Consider the following 17,827-nt stretch of genomic DNA (forward strand, 5'->3'; position numbering starts at 1 on the left):
AATTCAGAAAACAGAATTTAACTTCAGTCGTCTGCTGGAACAAATCTCATCACTTATAAGTCATTTACGCAAACACAAGATCTCAAGTCAAGACTTTAGAAACCTTTTCAAGTCATCGAAGTGCAAGTCAAAGTCAAGTCCCAAGTCACCGGAACCCAAGTCAAGTCAAGCCTCAAGTCTTCTCTTCATGCATCCAGTCAAGTCTCAAGTCTGACTCGAGTCCAAGTCATGTGACTTGAGTCCCCACCTCTGCTCTCTTTAGTTGCTTGTAATCGTCTTTTTCCTGCAGCACTTTAAGATGTGATGTGAATGAAAAGTGTGTCCAATTCCAAACAGATGTCAAGAACTATAGACTTCGGCTCAGAAGACGATGGAAACACTGAGGAAGCTGACCAAGGTTAGTGCCACACTGTCAGTCTCCTTCTGATTTAGGCTACACTTAAGCCTAAATAGGCTAAGCTGTAATGAGTGCAACAGTAGAATGAGCCTCAAGTCCTAGATCACAAAAATGACAAACAACTAATACTAGTACTATATACTGTTTTCTATAGGGTTCGACTGGTATGGGTGTTTGAAGGCTGATAAAGATACTGATATTTTTTGTACTAAAGCTGACCATATTTTGTGCTGATAGTTAATATCTTTAAATTTGACAATTTTCATGCCCTAGAATCACAAGTATTCAGTGTTTCCCCCCAGAATGTCCTTCTTGTCAGGGTGGAAAAGCCTCTGAAACAGCATTGAGACCATCATGGGACATGGGCCTTTCCATTGAAATCCAGACTAATGAAATTATTTTAGGGTTAGCAGTTTTTTAAGGCAGAGAGACCTAGCCTACTTCATCTCTTCAGTGGTGGGGAAACTATGGGATACATTACGCCTTTAGGGTTAGTACTAGGGTTAGTAGCCTACTAGGGTTTGTACTAAAGCTGACGATATTTTGTGCTGATAGTTAACATCTTTAAATTTGACCATTTTCATGCCCTAGAATCACAAGTATTTAGTGTTTACCCCCAGAATTTCATTCTTGTCAGGGTGGAAAAGCCTCTGAAACAGCATTGAGACCATCATGGGACATGGGCCTTTCCATTGAAATCCAGACTAATGAAATTATTTTAGGGTTAGCAGCTCTTTAAGGCAGAGAGACCTAGCCTACTTCATCTCTTCAGTGATGGGGAAACTAAATGAAGAAATTAAAAAATAAAATGTTTCACGAAACCTAATTTCTTGGAGTCTGTTTGAGCCGCACACAGACGGAGGGTGGCGGGTGGACACGTCTTCCCTGTGACTCTCCCGTGATTCCTTGCGCAAGCAGCTACGTAAACGACGAATGCGACTTGATACGCAACGCGATACCAATGGCGTTACTGCTCTTACTGTCTGAGTGGTCCTCTTACCGTGAAGGCTCTTTGTCAGAAGTCACTGCCGCTTCACGCTGGTACTTCACATCCTCAGTATAAAGCAGGATTCTCGGACTTCACTGCAAGCAAAAGTCTCCGGTTGCAAGCAAAATCCCAAGTAGGCCGCAAGAAAGTAATATATTAACAAATATCAAACTTTGACATGCTATCAGTTTTTATTTACTGAACGGAGGCGTAAGGCTGGGTGTTTTATCCGTTCTGTGATGCTAGCTACTCTCCACGTTTCTACCAGTAGCGAGCTTTAGCCAGCTAGCTACATACATTAACGTTAGCTTTGCTTGGTTTTCTCCACGTTAGCTCAGCTAGATAGCTTCCTTGTATTTGTACGTCATTGGAGCTATTATTTCTCTACAAAGTAGTGGCCATGAGTGAAAATAACTTGGAGCTAAACTGTTTGGTGGTTACGTTATAATTTCAGGATGTGATAACGTTACTTGGCAGAGAGGGAGGCTAACTGTTTGCTACCTGTTTAGCTAATTAGCGTTAGCTTGTCAACTATGTAAGTGGATGTGGTGACTAACCTGTCGCTCATGAACTGTTGGCTCGACAGGTAAAAGCCAGCCATCAATCAAACATTAACTTTACTGAATCTGTCAAGCAAAACACTTGACACAACCCTCTGCTCTGTCCAAACCTTGTCCAACTTTGAACTGCAGGTTTCTGCGATGTGTTATGACTAGTTTTCTACTCTTTGTATCGTTTTTTTTTTAAACGTCTTTGGTTTTACTTATTACTTCTCACATATACACTGACAGCAGAAAGCATTTCATTTCAGACCTCCAGTCAATTTTGACTTGACAAAGTTGCTTTTGAGTATTTTTGATAGCCTACTTGTCTTGTTTTCAAAGGTGTATTCCAGTAAAGAATACATTTTATTAAGTTAATAATGCTGGTGCAACATCTGACACTATACATTGTATACTAGTACTCATTCTACGTTTATTTTGTCCTGTAGTTTGGCCTACTCGGTTGTATGCAGCAATTCATACTACAAATACTCACTCAATTTATGGTATGTTGTCCAATAAATGAATTGGCATCAAATAAGATTTTGTTTTCAAGATGCTGTCTTCAAAACGGCTTTGATTTAATTGTGCTACGTTGTGCGTGACACTTAAAATTGTATCAAAGTAGACTTGCTAAGTTATACAGATTGTTTGAAATTAAACTGTTTCTTTCTTTCTTCCTTCCTTTCTTTTTCTTTCTTTCTTATCTGCTTGCAAGTTTTATTTAGTCTAATGGGCTTCAGCCATCACTGCAATACCACCATACTGCGATATTTGAAGGCTTCCCGCATAGTTGGGCAAGTAAAGTCTGGTGCAAACCAGTTATAGCTACAAGAAACATTGTTTTGTTGTTAAAATAATACATAAACAATATCTTATACATTATCAGTTTGTGTCTGTGACCTTATGTGTAAATACCCAAATTCCCCCATTTGCCTGAAACTGTTGTTTCAGTGGTGTTTGTGATGTTTTTGGGCCTATACAATGTGCTGTAGGCAAATGTGGTGTGGGAGTGTCCTGAGGTGACCTGGGTGTTGGCTATCAGGAAGTCAAGCAACAACAACAATGGCAGATAGCAGTAAGAAACAAAATAACAGTGATAAAATAAATGCGGAGATTAGACCTGCTGAAAATCACAGATGAACGTCGACATTGAATTTTAAATTGCAGATTTCCTGTGTTGTGCGTTTGCCATCTAGCCTAGTTGAAGTGCCTGTGTTGGCTTTATGGATGTTTGTTACCTCAGCCTGAGGCTTGATGACAATTGAAGGTAGAGTGCTCATCAAGATGATTTACAAGTCTTGAGGTGGAACATGACACCCTGAGGGGGAGGAGGATGAGACTAACTAGGCTACACTAACTGTCACAAGGCGAAAAGTTGTATTATAGCCTAGCTTTAACGCAAGGCAAGACATATGCAAGCTCTCTGTTTACACAGTACATGCACTTCTACTGGTTTCCTTGCCCTGTCTGCAGTTATAAATATGTTATCCACAAGGAGGAAGCAAAGCCACTATTCTCCATGTCCACTTTTATACATTCTAAATCGCCGACAAAAGAAACAGTTGAACAGAAGATTGTACATTTGTCCATTAAATAGGTTGAGAATGCAAGATGGAAATATTATTCTCTCATTTTGCCCATTTGGAACTTGATGAAGTGAGGCATTTTCAATATTTTTGGATGCCGGCATCAAAAGTTGATAACCTACTTCATCGTATCACATCTGATTACCCATGACAGTCGTGTTTACACCAGAATTGGCCACTTCTTCATTTGTAGTTGTTTGTTCAGCAGTATTTGCGTTTAGCGCCTCTACCTGAAACGCATGACATTTGAACATGCATTAGCATCACGTTACAAAATTTGGAGTTCACATTTTGCTACACAAGAATGCGAGAAATGTCCCTTGTGTTTCCCTTTGTGTTGTTGTGTGCATTGCTTGTGCATTGCTTGTGTATAGTATGTAACAGGCGCAACTGTCATGATTTTATTCAGCAGTAATGCTTGTGGGGAATGTTTTGTTTTTGGTTCCTTATCCATCTTGCCTTGGTTTGAACACATAATAATAACGACTGTCAAACAAGACTGCTAATAGAATGTGCTAAATTGTTATCACTGCCCGTCATTAATACACAGTGTTCTTCTCATTGATACAATATTGTGTCTTCACATTGAGGCTGTGAAAAGATTTCATGTTCACAAAGTCCGCCTCATGTTGCCCAGGGCTGTGTGATGGAGTATGAATGCAGTCCGTTGCATTAATCACTGTCAGGAATCCTATGAAAAGAGGATTTCAGCGCATTTAATGTGCAACAGTAGGCCTAAATTTCATTCAATATTGATAACTAATGACAACTAATGTGAGCCACCTGGTGCTTGTTAGAGGCCCTCTTTTAAAGCCAGTGTGTGTCAATGGCCTGGAAATGCCACAAACATTTATTATATCTGATGTAGCCTAATAACTGATATAATAAATCATCACAGAAAGGCAAGTGCTTCTGCTGATCTCTAAACACAGTCACCATGATAACAGCCCTTTTTACTATCTGTTAATTCAGTAGTTTCCCCCTGTACAGTTCTGTTTATTACTTGTCACGACTTTATGACCTGTTAAAAGTGAGACACCTTTGTGAGACTGAACTTTCTTTTTCTTTCTTCCTGTCTTTCTTTCTGTGATGTTATGATAAAACATTATCTATAATGGAACAAGTGTCAGTGAAATGATCTCTGTGTTGTGGGTTTCTTGCTGTTCAGTGCAGTTTTACTTAAGCTTGACCTCTTCCTACTGTATTGCCTTTTTCTATTGTGGTTGTAGCTGAGCAATGTTTACATACTGGCCTAAACAATAAATAGAACAATATGTGGATGGGCGGGCAGCGCTTAACTTATTGAAACACATAGAATAGAATATGTTTGGCACATGACTTATATAAACTGCACAACATTTAAGCAGATATTAGAACAGTTATGAGAAAGCAGCACATAAAGCATGTAGCACAGAGGGTTGGCAACAGCACAAGACTGTAGTCGAACAAGCATACATATGCAAACATATTGGTTTGTAAGCTGCTAATAGTACATACATTTGACAAAGAAGTTAAAAGACACCACACCAGCTTCACCCAAAATTCATATAACAGGTATTTCAACTCCGGTTTTGTTTTGATGCCAACAGGTCGCACCTTGGGATTCTGAAATGGGATGGTGCTCCTCTAGAGCCTCTGAAGAGCTGACGGACAGAAACTACAGAACTCACTGAAGATAACTGCAATCAGCAGAGGTTGTGGCTCGTTCTTGAACCCTGGTCCCTTCCTGTTGCTATCATGTCGGCAGTAACAACACCAACTTTAGACCCCCCACAGCCTGTCAACCCCCCGCCCCCGGAGGTGACCAACCCCACCAAGCCAGGCCGGAAGACTAACCAGCTGCAGTACATGCAGAACGTGGTGATCAAGGCCCTGTGGCGGCACCAGTTCTCCTGGCCTTTTTACACACCTGTCGATGCAGTCAAACTTGGATTACCGGTGAGTAGTTTGCAGATTTTATGTCAGAGCCGTTGTTTCATCAAGCAACACAGAAACTGTCATCAAGCCACACAGAAATTGTCTTCAGTCTCAAAGACAGTTTCAGTATGTAGCTACCCAGCAATCTTGATTTTACAAGTAAAAAAAAATGTTACATAATAAGTCAAAAACGTTACATAAAACTGATGATGACACATACTGTACCTCTGTCTTAAGCTTGCTTTTCATATTCTTTTCTAAACTACATACCTGATGGCTTTGAATAAAAAAAAAACTGTATGCGTCTGACACATTGATTTATTTTGATAATTAGGACTATCATAAGATAATAACAACTCCTATGGACTTGGGAACCATCAAGAAACGACTGGAAAACAACTACTATTGGAGTGCTACTGAATGTATGCAAGACTTCAACACCATGTTCACCAACTGCTACATATATAACAAGGTGAGAAGCTACATGAGCGAAAATACACCATGTCGATTAGCCTCACAGATGGCAATGCCTCATAGATTTCCCACTTTACTCTAGCCAACAGATGACATAGTGCTGATGGCCCTTGCCTTGGAAAAGATATTCTTGCAAAAAGTTGCCCAGATGCCGCGAGGGGAAGTGGAGCTTTTACCTCCTGCACCCAAAGGCAAGGCCAAAAAAACTATCGTGCCAGGTAATGAACTATCACTTGTATTAAAGGTACACTAGGCAACTTCTCACATTGCCAGCTCCATATAGCAGCGAGAGGTAACTGATTGAAAATTTGAACTTCAATGCCCAGAAATCATATGATGTGGTTAAACAGCACACAGCATGCTCATGTTTACCAACCCGGCCGGTCTGTGATGCTTTATACCAAAGGATACCAAAGGATACTAAAGGGATGAGAGAGACAAAAGATCTAACACTGAGTCCAGCTTTCTCTGGACAGAGTGCTGCTCGCTGCTGTTTGGGAGGCAGTTTTGAATTTTGCTCTTAAATTTTGATTTGTCACTTCTTGTGGCCAGAGAGGTGTCCATACCCGACACCGAAATAAAATTAGTGCGACTCTACAGGGTCTAAATCATGGGGATGGTATGCTCTTCCCTATTGCAGCCCCACTTTGTGATTTAGGCTGATGAGATGGGTGTCTTTTTAAACAAAAATCTTGCCTTGTGGAGCTTTAAAGCTACTCTAAAGTTTCGCAGAATTTTATCTAAATATATCATTATAAAATGACTTGTCACAAAGGCCAGCACAGATACACTTCACAACTCCCGTGATTTATTTCTGACATGTTTGAATGAAGCAAGACCTCTCAAACTGGACTAATTGAAAGCATGAAGCATATCATTGGGGCTGCCCTTTAAAATGGTAACAAGGTTTGTTTAAGATTAGATTAGGTGTCATTGCAGTTCATTTCCTAGCAGTGTACTGATAAGAAAACTCTAAATGTAGCACATTGCATACTTGAAGAAATGCAGAACATAGTATTACTACTTGGTCTCCAAATGTATTTATTTTTTCTGCCTTTTATCTTTTAATTTGTCTAAATAAACACACATAGGTGGGCAGGATGGAACTGTGACCTCATGCTCTCCAGCTACACCACCCTTATATCAGACAAGCCTCAACTCCTCTACCTCCAACTCGCCCTCAACCCCCAACCAGCCATTCCAGACTGCCATCAGAGTGAGTCACCATTTGTGCCACCGACCCTTAATTATAATGTTATCTTTAAATTACAGAGGATAAGGAGCATCTACCCTTATTGTGGTGTTTTGTGTGTTTTAATTAAGAAGAAAGGGCTGAAGAGAAAGGCTGACACCACCACCCTCATGACTTCGGCAATCATCACCAGCTTGAGTGATTTACCGGAGAGCAAGCGGAGACGTGAAAGCGCAGGCAGAGCCATCAAGCCTCCCAGGAAGGACTTTGAAGAAAGGGAGTTGCCCCAGCATGCAACCAAACCGGGTCGACTGAGCGAACAGCTCAGGTACTGCGACGGTATCCTGAAGGACATGCTGTCTAAGAAACACGCAGCATATGCTTGGCCTTTCTACAAGCCTGTTGATGCCGAGGCTCTGGAGCTACATGATTACCATGACATCATCAAATACCCTATGGATCTCGGCACTGTCAAAGTATGTGTATTTACACAAACGCATTAGGGATGTCAGTTTCGGTTAATTTTGCTTTCGATAGGCCGACACCTATTAACCGGAAACTAACCAGTTAATTTTTAAGAAAAAAACGCGTAATGATGTGAAATACAAGAAAGTGGGGCTTTCCTTTTAGTCCGGCACTCCATTGACTCAATGAGCTTTTTATATTATGTTATATTACTAGATTTCAGCATTGAGGTACTTCCATTCATGATTTTGCATTGGCATACTAACCTAAAAACCTATTATTGGGAACCGCGAGAAAGTTTCAGAGCGACAGAAACACAGAGCGTCCCCGTAACCATAGTAACTCACTCTCACTCCTGCCTGCGTGCGCACGGTGCGAGAAGAGAGGGAGAGACACAGACGTCCTGATTACTCTGAGCAGCATGCGTGGGAATAAATTACAATATAATAGATTTGTGTATATTTCTTGCTTTCCCCCGATGGTCTGAATAACTCTCTGCTGCACGGTGCTGCTCTGTCTTGTCTGTCCGTGCTGTCAGTGTCTCTTTTCGCGTCGCGACGTTATCAGTTATGAATTTGTTTTTCACTGCATATGAAAATGGACATGTGGCGTGAGAGCATGTGAAAAGTGTCAATTGCGTGAGTCTCTCGATCAAAGCCTGAAAGTTGGCAGCCCTGCTCAGACTGCTAGTTGAGCGGAGTGTTTATGCAAATTAACCTATAGACCGACATGCGTAACCGGTCAAAAATATTCTCGGTGGTTAACTGATTAACAGTTAACCATTGACATCCCTAAAATGCATACACAGCAACACATTCTTATTCTCTCTGTGGTTCAACTTTTAATTTTGATGATGTACATTTGGTTATGGATGGTATTATTTGCTTTGATAACATCAAATTGTTGATTTCCAGAAAAAGATGGATGGACGAGAGTACCAGGATGCACAAGGTTTTGCTGCAGATGTCCGATTAATTTTCTCAAATTGCTACAAATATAACCCCCCAGATCACGATGTTGTTGCTAGGGCCAGGAAACTTCAGGTGTGTTTTGAATTGTCAAATTGCCTCTTTAAGACCTTAAAGTGAAACCAACGTTTTGGCTGTTCTCTAGCTCCAGCTGTCCATTATTTGACTCTTCATCTTCTTTGTGAATATATTTGTTTCAGGGTGTGTTTGAGAAAAGGTTTGCAAAGATGCCGGACGAGCCTGTAGAGCTGGCCTCATCAGTGGGGGGCGTGTCCACTAAGAGCACGACCTTTAGTGAGAGTAGTGGCGATGACTCCAGTTTGGACCAATCTGACTCTGAGGAGGAGCGCACCACCCGACTTGCTGAATTGCAGGAGCAGGTGGGCGCAGAACAGGTGGGTTTCAGCACCAATTTCTATCTCCAAATCTTCTAACTTCTACCTGTTCCTGAGATAGAGTATTCTTGACGGTTTCATCATCACCATAGACCAAAAAATTCATCCTCTACCGCATTTTTCATTTGCATTTCCTTGCAAATACAGGCATAGAATACTTGGATCCACTACCTTTAAAATCCAGATGAAAGCCAAGATCATGACATTTTTTTCTTCATGAAGCATAACTGGTCAATGTATAATAGTGTGAGAATATGTGCCATAGATGTGGTGTTTGTTACTGGTAGGGCAGATACTGGTCTGTCTGTGTGTGAACATTCATGACTAAATTTTCCTGTTAATGCATGTTTATTTAGTTATCTAGGGGTGTGAATTGCTAGAGAATAACCAGCCTCTTTATGTATTTTACCTCCTACAAGTAGACTTTAAGTAATAATCTGCAACATTTTCATACAAATAAATGTCTGCTTTGCCGCTCTGTTTTGCTATTAGATCTAGTGCTAAGATTACTGTACTGTGCTCGGGAGGAGCAGATCTATAAGAGCCAGGCTCTGTGTGTTTGTTCATTTGTGCATTCGTGTGTGATGCTTGCTGCATAGAGCCACAATAGCTTTACATAACGGAATACAGTGTGCGCTCGTATAGTGGCTATAGTGGCAGTCAACACATGAATTAAACATTTTGTTCAGCAGGTTCACTTAGTTACAACAACACTGTGCTACCACAGCAGTTTGGTGTGAACAGGTGGAGTTTTAAAGTCAACTTGGTTTGACTCACTCCAATCATGCATACCACCCTTCCACCCATGCACCTATAAAGCAGTAGCACACTTGTTCATCTTTCTCTAGTCTCAGTAGAACAGTCCATCTTTGCCTGTTTGGGGGTTGTGGCAGGTGCTGTCAGTCAGTGATGTCAAAAGAACTGGTTACACTTTTGTGAAGTGATCACTGCCAAGTGTAGTTTAAAACAAAAATCAACAATCTCGCGGATTACTTTAATCACTTTAATCGGATCACTTTAATACTCTAAAACATACTTTTCCTCCTTGACAGATTAAGCATGAAAATCTGTCAATAGTTCAGTGTTTGCCCAGGCATAGTTCCTGTGATAGTTTCTGGGAGCTCCATCTCTGGGCCAATATTCAACCTCCATTATTTTGCTGCACCAAAGAACCCAACTGACCCTCTTGCCTGGGGCTTCTCCCTCACTTTGATAAAGCAGTAGCTCCCTTGGGTGATGCCTCTGCAGATGGTGTCTGTTCGAGCCTGCAGCACCTGGTAGAACCAATGATAGTGGCCTTCTCTCAGGGCTACTCGGGCAGTAGCTTAGGTTGTACTGCAGGATTCCTCTCCTGAGCCTGAGGGGGCATGATAGTAACCCAGTCTTACCCTAGCAGAGGAGGTTGGGCAGGCTGGAGAGGATGCTGTAGACTGATTTCGCTGAGGCTTGGCCTGCCATAACTCAGACTGAGAGGTTTTATTGTCCATTCCCTGTTCCTGTCTCTTCTGTGAAACTTTCTGTCGCATCCCCATCATCCTGCTGGCACGCAACTCCTCTACCCTGAGGTCCATAGAAGGGAGGGTGTCAAATCCAGGTCTTGAAATTTCCTAGCAGTCTTGGTTTTCTTTTGGGTTTTTTTGACTGCCGCCAGCAGTCTCTAGCTGTAGACTAGATTTCTAGATGGACAGTATCCCTCATGCAGTCAAAGATCTCGCTCAGGCTTCTGGTAGATTTTTCTGGAATGGATGAAATCAGAGCACATTCTAGAGAAATGTGAAATTTGTCAACCAAATTTCCCTCATCAACACCATGGATCTGAATTTTGATCAGTGTCCCAAGTGATGAGCTTCTCAAGGCCCTTGAAGATTCATCTGCAGTCTGGCACTAATGTAGCCGTTACTGTCAGGTCATCCATCAAGGCTCTGATGAGGCTTTTGAATGCAGACATGGTCAGAGGGCTTCACCAGCATGTTGAACGTTCTTGAGTCAGCAAATTTATAGCAAGTTTAAATGTATCTCATTTGAGCTAAATGATCACATTTTCAGTGTTCTTGACTTTTCTAAAAAATGTAAATCTTTAGAGAAACTGACCCTCTTTATACCCAAGATAGATAGCATTAACATGCCAGATTTTGTCTGAGTAGAGCATAACTACATTAAACCCAGGAGTAAATGCATCCAAGATGCATTGAAGTAAAGCAGCTAGCTGACAACCCTTCATCAAGTCTGACTAATATATCGGCAAGATGGATGGAGAGACTTAATAGCCTCATGAATTTCCATGCTGGTTTTGTTTTTTTTACATATTACTGCTGGTTACATTTACAGAAAAACAGAAAAGCTTCTTCAGTTTGATTTTTCTGTGATTTTGCTGCTGTATATTAACAACTGTCAATGTTTTTCATTTTACAATTATAAATTACCTAAATTTAAGAAGAAAAAAAAAAAAAGTTTTTGCCTGCTGGCTGTTATGAAAAAAATCATAATGTTGAACCTGGCAGATGTAAATGAAATGTGGATAATTCACATCTAGATACTATCTGCATAGAAGATGTACACTCACTGAGCGCTTTATTAGGAACACCTGTACATCTGCTTATTCATGCAAATATCCAATCAGTCAATCATGTGGCAGCAGTGCAATGCATAAGATCATGCAGATACAGGTCAGCAGCTTCAGTTAATGGTCACATCAAACATCAGAAAGGGGAAAAAATTTGATCTCAGTGACTTTGACCGTGGCGTACCAGACGGGCTGGTTTGAGTATTTCTGAACCTGCTGATCTCCTGGGATTTTCACACACAACAGTCTCTAGAGTTTACACAGAATGGTGCGAAAAACAAAAAAACATGCAGTAAGCCGTGGTTCTGTGGACGGAAATGCCTTGTTGATGAGAGAGGTCAGAGGAAAATGGTCAGACTGGTTGGAGCTGACAGAAAGGCGACAGTAACTCAGATAACCTCTTTACAGCTGTGGTAAGCAGAAAAGCATCTCAGAATGCAACACGTCCAACCTGGAGGAGGATGTCACTTTGGTAGCCGGTTGACATTGAGCTGAAAGCTGATACCTACCCAGTATTAGTAAGGTGTTCCTAATAAAGTGCTCAGTGGGTATATGTTATTGCAGGGAGTAAAGGCGGGACATTGGCTCTTTTTTTTTACATCCATTTAGTGTTCTTCAGTTATACTTGTAGAAAACATTGTGGATCAAGATAATTTGAGATTGAAAGGTGTGGTATTTTCATTGGAAATCTATAGCCAAGTTTTCTCCAGTCTTGTGCCTCTGTTTATTGTGGTAATATTGCCATGTGGCACCATGCTAACCCATCTTCATTGGCTCTCTACCCAGCTTAAAGCTGTCCACGAACAGCTTGCCGCACTCTCTCAGGACCCTGTGAGTAAACCAAAGAAGAAAAGAGAGAAAGACAACAGAGAGGATGCCATGCACAGTAAAGGCAATACAGACGAGGATAAGAAGGCAGGAAAGCAGGGCCAGCTGAAGAAAGGTGCTGTCAACACGAGCTCCAGGTAGGACGTTTTACATAACTGACAGCCTCTGCATTCAAACTAAATCACTCCATACAGACCTTTGATAGTTTTTGTCTTGTCCTCCAGGCAACCAAGGAAGGGAGCCAGGGGCTACGATTCAGATGATGAATCTCTGCCTATGACATACGATGAGAAGCACCAGCTGAGCCTGGACATTAACCGGTTACCTGGGGCAAAGCTGGGCCGTGTGGTGCGCATCATCCAGACACGAGAACCGTCACTACGCGACTCCAACCCCGACGAGATTGAGATAGACTTTGAGACGCTGAAGCCCTCCACTCTGCGGGAACTCGAGCAATATGTCAAGTCTTGTTTACATAAGAAGTTGAGGAAAGCCGAACGTAAGTACTGAGGTCTTGTACCGCCTTTTTTAAACATTTACTACATGAAAACTACAGCCACAATAACAACAGTGACCTACCAATGTAATGTGTTGATACAGAGTTTCAGGCAACCTCATAAAGTTCAGACACATCATCATCCTTATCACCGCTATTGTCTCCACCAGTTGTTGACATCATGATCAACAAACAATCATAGCCTTCCTTCCTCCTTCTGCCAACATTTAGGAGGCCTAATACTGTAGAGTTAAAGGAGTCCTTACACCTGTTTTTCTTGGCAGTAAGACTGAACTGAGGTAGTACCTTAGACACAGAATGTAAGGGGTGGGCCCAGTCAGAGATGATGGCATTTCCTTTGTTTACCACCTGTCTATTGTATATGTCACTCTGAACTAGGCTACTGAACTTACCAACCTCTACCAGGGTTTCATACGCCAGTGAGAAACCCTTTTTAATACCCCTACCTATTTCACGCAAAAGGGGCGGAGAAAGCAATGTAAATGGAATGGAAACGGATGCCGAATCCCAATCGAGCAAAGGAGCCTGTTGGCAGAAATGCTAAAACATCGAACTCCTGTAAACATAGCTTCTGTAAAGGCTTCATCTCTGTAATATGATGTTAGCACCAACTTGAAGCAAGACGGAGTCATCAAGGTCTTGCCAGCCTGGAACTCTGCAGGCACGACTGTCCTTTTTTTATCACAGTTGCCATGGCACCATGGTCACCAATAGCTAGTCAGGTCAGACAGTTGGAGTTTGAGACACTTCATTCGTCCATATCTTGACAATACCACACTTCATCACATTGTTCTAAAAATCATTTTCTATAAATGCACACTCTTCACACTTCTCTTTGCTAAGGTGCTAGAGGCCAAAGTGGAGGGAAAAAAAAACCTTCTGAACACTGCAAGTTTCTCCATTCAACCAAGCTTTCAGTCTAGCTTACCTTCATCAGGGCTTACAATACACACAGTACAATTGGGCAAGATGCCCTGTTGAAGGTCAACTAGACTGAAAGCTTGGTTAAATAAATAAACTCGCATGGACCTAAGTGTTCAGAAGTTTTGTTCCTCTGGGGTTGAATGGTGTTAAAATTTGATGAAAAATTGACAAAAGAGTAGCCGGGCATGGTTCTTACTGGCCTCCCGAGTGGTTGAAGATCAGATCAAACAGAGTGAGAGCAGTCAGTGTCTTGTACACCTCACTTGGCCCCATATGAAAAACTCAAACGGGTCAAAAGAGATGCTCTGTTTTGGTCATGACCGTTCTCTCGAAAAGACTTCAGCACTAAAGAAGACAGGACATTCTACCTGTAGTCTCTGGGAACCTTAGGGCAGCTGCTGTTTGCACCAGGCACCAGACAGTAGACCGTTCCCACAGAGACAGCACCCTCTGCTGTAATAAATGCCAGCTAAGAGATGTAGTTAAAAATTGGACCCCCACTGCTCTGCATATGAATTGACTAGGGTTCAAGCTATTCCCTCGGCACCTGGACTTTTCTTAGGTCTGCAGTGTTTAAAAGCAGTTGATGCCGCGTTCATGTCATATGGGACGAAGCGTGAGAATGAGATGACACATCTCATTGCTACAACTTGGAAGCGTTCACGTGTTTAACTCCCACATTAAAAATAATGTTTTGTTTATGAATTTATAATCAACCGTAAACAAAGCGTGATAGTCATTACTCACTTTTTGTAAGTAGATTCGATTGTGTGACTGTGAAAATAACCGGTAATTTTGATTTTTATTGTATTGGACTGCCGACATCGGCAGCTTCGCTGCAGTGTTTACTGACTCATGTTGACCCGCTTTCACAATTTGTGACGCCAAGTGGGAGAAATCTGAGCCTGCAAAAGAGTCCTATTTATCCTACTTGTAGTTACCAAAAGGAGGTTGATGTGATGTTTTTTCCCAGTCGGGAGGTCGTATTTACGGTAAATCTGATATGACATGAAGGTCTGTCTCTGAGCTCAAAGGAGTTTTTACTAAAATCATGCACCTACGTGAATCATACTTTTATTTTCTTCCTCTATGCACTTGCATATGGTCAGGTTCTGTGTGTTGTTAGCTTTTTATGTGTTTTTGATTATTACTGTTTGTTGTTTTTGAGTGTGTTTGTTTTATCTGGTTATACAAGTAAGTCACTGCTGCCTTTATTTCCCCTCATCCAGAGAAAGGCAGTACAGCTGGATCCCATCTCGGCGGCAGCAGTAGTTCTTCAGATTCGGGCAGTAGCGACTCCAGCGGCTCCAGTTCAGACAGTGACTCCAACTGAAACAGTAACTTGGTGAACTATATCGGTTATATATATCTATTTTTCACAGTGAGATATATGAAGAGATTTTTTCCAAACTGCAACACATGCCAAATTTTCAATTGCCATTTCTTTTCTTCTTTTTTTTTACATGGGAAATGAAGGTTCAAAGATCGCTTGTTATGGCTGTTCTCGTTATATTACAATGTGCCCTTTAGATGCGATCAAAAGTGTGTTTATTTATGAACCGCAATATCCGTCACTGCTGTTTCTTATCAAAACGCTATATATCCAAAACACAGCTGGATAGGATGCTTGGGCTGCTGGCGTGAAATTCAAGGGACACATTTCCTCACATCTGAGCTTCAATCAATATCCTATTTCTGTCTTTCATTTTGTCTTTGCTATTTATTTTCCCCATATACTGTATAAACGTAGGCCCATTTAAATTGTGATATTTTTCATAGAAATGTTAAGTGTTCTTTTGATGTGTTTTCCCTCGTGCTGGACAGCTCTCAATAGCAGCTGTTTAAGCTGTCAGTAGGGTCAATTCACTGCCACCACAAAATGGATCCATTACTATTTTGACCATGGAAAGCTGTAAATTTTAATATTTTCTTGTTGGACATTAAACAGGAAAGAGATTAACAATAATGTGGAAAACAAGAAACAACCTCAAACCAGCTTCAAGTATATAAAGGCTGATAATTGGCAGTTAGGGATTGATATTTGTCATTTGTTTTGGCACTTATCCAATTAAAATGCTCAAAAATCACTCCAAAAGATTATTTTAAGAGCCCAAGATGTGGAAAACACTGAACATAGTTAGTGACAGTAACCTTTGATATGTGGAAGTTCTGGAGAAATTTGCCATTTTGGTGATCAGTTCTGACCTATAAAGGCAAAGAGCAACATAGTTCCTGTTTGCCTTTGCATCGTTGAAAAGGTACTGCATCAAACAAGGTGACACACTGGCAAACAGCAGGACAATTTAAGGGTTTCATTCCAAAACACTATATTCACACTTTGGAAAAAATTTGCTTCCTAAATTTCATCAGTCAAAATTTCAAAATCACAGATGGATCTATCTTCAAAAACATAATTGATTTGTAAGTAAAGGTCTCAAGATGACACTTAACTTGTAATAGTTACCCATAATGGACTTTAATATTAGCCATCGTTGTTTTAGAGAAGGTGTCAGTGCTTTCAAATGGTGGATATGTCGTTTTGGAATGAAACTCTTCAATTAGATAATTAATAATCAATAAATTACAAAGTGTGTATTCTTTAAAAACATAATTAAAACATTTTCTTTAAGGGCTAACAACCTGAATGGCTATCTACTACTTGCCTCTGCAGCTGCCTCCCATTTTAAATACAGTTACTGTATAAGAAGATATTTTTGATATTGTGATATTTGTCGAAGTTGTTCAATGACATTATTTACTTTTGTAATGCATTATATGCAAATTTCTTAAATTTATATTAGGCTTACCAATTGAAATCCTGTGTGTGTACGCATGTGTGTGTATGTACGGACTATTATGGCTTTTTTTGTATGATATACTTTTATTATGAAACAAAAGTCAACTTAACAAATCTCTCAAAATGGATATATGGTGTTTTGGAATGAAACTCTTCATGTGCAGTGAGTTGGTTTCCCCAAACATTTTATAGTGAAAAAATGCAATTCAAATGTATTGCCTTGTCTGGAAAAAGTGTGAGGGGATTATTTTAAATACATTTTGTGACGTTGTTCTTTATTTCAAGGAGATGTGTTCAGATTTGACCAAATGGAAAAACATGTTTTTTTGGTACACAATCACTTGAATTGAAAGACTTAAAGTCTCCAGAATATAACACAAGTAAATAGCTTTATTAGGTTCTCAGAAATCTAACAAAACAAAAAAAAAAATATTCTCAAGTGGCAAAAATAGCCTTTTTTCCAACACGTGACAACACCTTATTATAAAAAAAAAAAAGTGCTGCTGTCATAATTATTGGCACCCTTTCTTGCAAAGTCAACTGAGGTTGGGATAGAATAAGAATGGAAATCCTGGTTCCAAAAATCAAAGTTTCACAATATTTTACTGGCTACAGTCTAATTTTTTTTTTTTACACTGTTAGCAAACTAAAGTGGTATGATTCACTTAAAAACAAACATAAAGAGACACTGGTAGCATTGCTAGGGAGTAAGCTGTACCCCACAAGCATCCAGATTTCCTGTGTGTGTCCATGGATTTTTATGGTATTTTCAATTTAGTTGTTATTCTCTCTGGGGTCCTGTGGATAGCATTACAAATAGGAGATAATATATCAGGATGAAAATATAACTTGATTACCACCTTGCATCAAGATAGCTATTGCACATTTTAGCGTAATATTTCTCCTGATTATTTTCCTATTGATGTGCCTTTGAATTAGTCCAGGCACAGTGAAAGGCTACTAAAAGTTGACGGGAATTTTGTTTTCTCTAGGTCTCAAACATGTGACAGTTGGTAAATTATCTCTGTAGTCCGCTCCACACCAGAGGAAAGAATAGCCAAACTTGATGTGTGCATGACGAGCCATGAGATCCACTGAAAAGCAAGAGGCAGTGGAAAGCCTTGCTAGAGGATTTCACAGGACCAATCTTGACGCAGACTTACCTAAATTAAATTTAACATGTAACAAACTTAGGTGGACCTGCGTTAGACTGGTCCAACAACTGTGAACCATTACGTTGTTTTATTAAATGTTATTAAATGAGTTAAGAA

The 17,827-nt window shown here is 40.5% G+C and overlaps 1 pseudogene; it reads left to right on the forward strand.

Annotated features, from left to right (window-relative positions):
- Positions 1-1,434: 1,434 nt before the first annotated feature.
- Positions 1,435-17,525, forward strand: LOC139643970 (bromodomain-containing protein 3-like; annotated as a pseudogene).
- The last annotated feature ends 302 nt before the right edge of the window (positions 17,526-17,827 follow it).

Source organism: Centroberyx affinis, unplaced genomic scaffold (genome assembly GCF_046629955.1).
Source record: "Centroberyx affinis isolate AG114_WGS23_722 - 3 ecotype Tasmania unplaced genomic scaffold, CSIRO-AGI_Caff_v1 ptg000684l_1, whole genome shotgun sequence".
NCBI classification, from domain to species: Eukaryota; Metazoa; Chordata; class Actinopteri; order Beryciformes; family Berycidae; genus Centroberyx; species Centroberyx affinis.